Here is a 5265-nt window from a genome sequence, read left to right on the forward strand (position 1 = left end):
TTGAGGGATCCGTCACGGATCCCTCCCAGCATGCCCTGCGACCGGCGCGTCACTCTGCTCATGCGCATACGGACTCCCGGCTCACAAGGGAGCCTACACACAGGGAGATGCTCAAGCCTTCCTGATCTTTCGCTATGGCCCCTACACATGGAGATGCATTTTCTAAGCAATCTATTTAGAAAATGCCCCTAAATCGCAAAAAATGTTTAGGCCCCATAACAATAATACTTTTGTATACAAAACAGCAGATTCAGGAAAGTATGAAGATCTGTTTTGGTGACTAAAAATGAAAGGCATTGTCTGAGATTAAACAACATGAGAGAGACTTGGTATTATATAAACTCATTCACCATATGGTAACAAATAAAGCAAAATATATATCAAAGATCAGCACATGTGTATTTTATAAAACTAGTGACCATCAACCGCTGGTTTGTGTCTGACAAAAAGTGACAAGATTCCAATGTGTTATTCTCTCCACGAGACCACATCTGTGCTGGATTTCATGCCTTTCCAAGTAGTTCACAAAGGGTTCATATGCTTTTATAACCCAAAGAAATTTTTAAATTGTAATGGCAGTCACGTTTGGTCCGATGCTGTGAAATGTGTAATTTTTTCGCAAAAATTGGATATTTTACAAAATAATGTAATAGCTAATGTAATAACGTCACTAAAAGTCATAATGCTTTCAGCTCAGAATTCAAGCTGCAGGTAGAAAGTTGGATCCAGATGTAATGGAAGCAGAGTTTGAATGTCGTACACAAAATAGCATGATAAAGTTGGACATACTTAGGCTAGTTTCACACACTCCGGTTTTAACCGGACGGCAAAAAGCCGGACACACTTTGTCCGGCTTTTTTCCTGACAGTTGTTTCTTTCACATTCTCCGTGAGCCGGTGCTGTGTAAATTTGAGGTTAGAAACTGAAGTGACGTCAGTTTGGTGGCTGTGGAGAGCTAAAACCGGACACCAAATGACCGGTGTGTGTGAAAGGCCCCCCTCGCCCTCAGCACACACTGACCTGTGAGGACGGGACGGCCACGGCACGGCAGCCGGACACTGCTGTGGTAAGATCCGGCTGCTACCCGGCAGCCGTGCCGTGACCGTCCTGTGTGAATGGACACATAGCAGTCCATTACTCACTGCAGGGACGGCACGGCTTTTAAGGAGCCGGACAGTGTGAAATATCCCTTAGGCCGGTTTCATACACTCCGGCTCCTGCCGGACGGTGAAATCCCGCACGGCCAGGGAGCCGTGCCGCACACATTAGTTGTGAATGGACACTATTGTGTCCATTCACACGGGACGGCCACGGCCTGGCCGCACGGTTGCAGACGGATCCCGCCACTGGAAGGGACGGCTGCCGGGCTGTGGCCATTCCTTCCATGATAAACTAGTGTGTGCGGCACGGTTTCCTGGCCGTGCGGGATTTCACCGTCCGGCAGGAGCCGGAGTGTGTAAAACGGGCCTTAGTGCTGGTTTATTTGGGTGAGTTCTATTCTGCAATGTTTAAATTCACTTACAAGTACAAAATAAAAGAACGTATGTAACAATAAGACAGTGTAAAAAATTTTTCTTAAAACTAAAAAATATACTTATTGTTTCAAAATACCTCACGTATGCATCACTATGCTAATGAGAGGCATATACAGTTGTATACAACAATATTTAGTATGTAATTGTGACTGTATCTGCATACCAAATAATGTTACACTGTTGGCTGTGAAACACTGTAGCAGAATTTTTTTTTACGATGCAGTCGCAATTATATCATATAGTCTGCATATAAGCCAATCAGCGTGCGGCCAGTGTTTTCAAAATCAGAAGCGCTTCCCGTGCCGCCGCCCGGTTATTTCCAAGACACTGCAGGGACCCGGCGCCAACTCACTGCACAGCGCCGCAGGGAACCCTCTCACCGCTGCTTCTAGACAGCGCTGCAGGTACACCCGTGACGCACTGACCCCCCTGCCCGCACCCCGCTGCACCCACAAGGAGGGGGGAGCTGGGGGTGTAACAATAGCGCCCACAGTCCCCCAGGCGCCCACACTTAGTCAGCGCCTACCCGCCGTCACCGGGGCTGCGGCGCTATAGTTACGCCACTGAAGCCCATGTGTATACAGATTGTATGGACCAGGTTTTTGCTACTTTTCTACTGGACAAGGGGACCGAAGCTACTAGATCAAGATAGGTAATTATGGATGTGTGAAGTATGTAATAAAATTATACTTTATTTCTGTGGGTGTCAGTTATTGCGTTATTGGTTCTGTAGTGGGACTGCAAGTCCCAGTGGGCCTTTAAATGTCAAGCATGCTGGGATTTGTGGTTCTCCAAGTTCCAGCATGCAGGGGAGACTTACTGTGGTTTTGTAGTTTTACTACAAAACCCAATTTCTTTATTTTACACTTTTATTTAACATCAGCCCAGTGCCGACTGCCCAGGGATGCTGGGCGAAGCCCAGGCAGGGGGTGCCCTGGAGGGGGGACCCTGTTATTGGAGGGGTCCCCACTCCCCCAAGGAGCCAGTCCAGGCTGATCACCCAAGGTGCCATGTTTTGGCCCTTGTCTAAAAGTTTCCCCTGGCTGAGGCATGGCACCGCTAGCTGTTGGAGCCTGATGCTGGTTATAAAAATATGGGGGATCCCCTTTTTTTTTGTCCATCGTATTTTTGTAACCAAGATCAGTTCAAGAGTCCAGTGCTGGTTATAGAAATACAGGGGGCCTTATTTAATTTGTTCCACTTTACTTCTGCAATCAGGACTGGCTCAAAGATCCTGGGGCTGGTTATGCTTGTGGGGGGGGGACCCCACATAATTTTTTTATTATTTATTTATATTTCTATCTGACTGATCCATGCAGGCTTCAGCCAAATATGCCTGGAAAAAGTGGAGTTTTATACATTCGTATTTTCTGGTGATTTCTTAGATGAGTAAGAATATTAGTAAATGAGCACACCACCATAGAACTCATGACCATATACAGACAAGTCCTATCGATGGTGTACTCATTCTTACACCAGAATTCAGCTGAGCTTGCCATATATAAATACAGCAATCACCCGAATTAGGCTGATAGTACATTTTTTTACATTTACATGCAAATGGGTGCATTCGTACCCATTCGATCTTAGAAAATTCCCCCTTGATGGCTGAGACCTACGAGAAAGTTCCTTTTTTCCAGTTTGGTAAAATGCAGCTTACTTTAAAGATTGGTAATTTCATACTGTTATATGTGGCAAACTGAAGCTTGTGCTTTGCGTACTCTGAGTGGCTTCAAATGAAAGCCATAATATAGTTGTCATCTCAGATTACAGGTTTTCTTTTATGTGCTAGAAGGGAATCAGCCATATTTGTTAAATGGTTGTTTGGGATGATTTGAGGCTGTTTGGGTCAAACTCTATTAGCCGGCCACTGCTCTCAATAAAGAGTTTAAGAGGGTTAGTACGGTGTCAGAGGAAGATGTTAGGGAATCACTGTGGCCCTTTCCAGTCCAACAAGGTCAGACATTTATTTTATGTGCAGCTGCAAGGAACAAATTCAAAGGTGCTTTGTGACATTTGTGACTGGGCATTAAGCATATAATAATGGAATTTACTAGAAAACCAATTTGTGCTGTGATATGTAGATGTCCTCCACTGCTGAGTACATCCCCTTGGTTAGTTAGCTTGGTCTGGCCAGACAGTAGTTTCTTCATAAGCTGAGGGTTGGATCAGGTGAAGCAAATAAGTGATTGCACTGGGTAGGAGTGGTCTCACTTCTTCCAGAACCAAAAAAGTACTCCTATCTTCATGCAAACTACATAGAGAGAATATCAATATTTATGATACATCGCTTTACGGATAAGATACAGTTGGAAATAGGGTACTTGTTTAGTTTCACGGCAGCAGCACGAGGACACTAAAGCTATGAATACCAAGCCCGAAGCGTGACGAGCTCCGCGAGCCCCGCGATGGGATGCGGAATACATGTGAAGTTATCGGCGTCCCCTCGCGGGGCACGCTGCGCTCGTCACGCTTCGGGCTCGGTGGCTTGCTGTGCTCGCCACACTATATAAGATCAACTCCACGCTGACGTGGATGGTGGGGGTATGAAAAGGTCGGGAGGACGCGTAACGCACCCCCTCGCGGGGCTCGCCACGCTTCGGGATGGCATGGATGGTGGGGGTGTTTCAGGAACACATTCAAACCTGCAACATCATACATCTGAGCAATAGCTACTCAGAGGTCAGAGGCAGGAGGGTATAGTTGCATTGCTGCTGGAGCGTCTGTGGTGCTCCTACGTTTCACACAAATGGAGCGTATCATTGCCTTGCTGCTGGAGCATCTAAGACGCTCCTCCGTATCACAAAGATGGAGCGCCTCTCCGCTGGCGCCCGCATGATCCTCTCTCCTCAGGAGAGAGGATATCATGCTGGCACAAGTGCTGTGTGAGAGGTGTTCGCTAGGCTTCACAGGAGCTTAGGAGTAGCAGCGCTGGGCTGCCTTGGAGGAGTCAGCGTAGGACGCTGACAACGTACAGGCAGCTGGCGAGCTGCCAAGATTCATAGCTAGAGCGGCACGTGCTGCCACGCTACGCTGATAGCGTAGCTTAAGGCAGTTTGGCAAGCTGCCAATATTCATAGCTTCAGCGTCCTTGTGCTGCCGTCGTGAAACTAAACAAGTACCGGAAATAGTGTAAAGGTGCCTACACATGGAGCGATGGTCAGATGCGTTTTGAACATTTTAATTCAAAATGCATTGCATGCAGTTCACATTGCATTTTGGCTTCCAAAGTCAAAATAGTTTGTGCATGCAGTACTGTTTTACTAGACGCATTGCAACTAATTCAAATTGCACACTGTTTAAATGTAATGCATGCAATTTGAACTAGATACGATGCGATCCAGTACAAAACACATGAAGCACAAGATGTCAGGGATACATTTACTAAAGCTTCTAAAAATGAAAATCGGTAATGTTGTCCATAGCTACAAATCAGAATCGGTCTATCATTTCAGTATTTCAACCTAGACAATGACAAACAGAATCTGATTAGTTGCTATGGGCAATATATAAGAAATGTAATGCACTTTCCTAGGCAATGACAAAGGGATTGGCTAACTGGCATGGTACAAAGTTGTGTCCACCAAGGGAGCACCTTTTACAGTCCTAGCACTTGTCCACACCTACATAAATCGATTTGAAACCGTACCAGCCTCCTCAAGTCATTCCACCAGTGGGTCTGCCTCCATCCCCCAACACGGAGTGCCCCACCAGCCCTTCTCAAAAATGG

Source organism: Crinia signifera, chromosome 6 (assembly GCF_055691185.1).
Source record: "Crinia signifera chromosome 6, ASM5569118v1, whole genome shotgun sequence".
In the NCBI taxonomy this organism is placed as follows: Eukaryota; Metazoa; Chordata; class Amphibia; order Anura; family Myobatrachidae; genus Crinia; species Crinia signifera.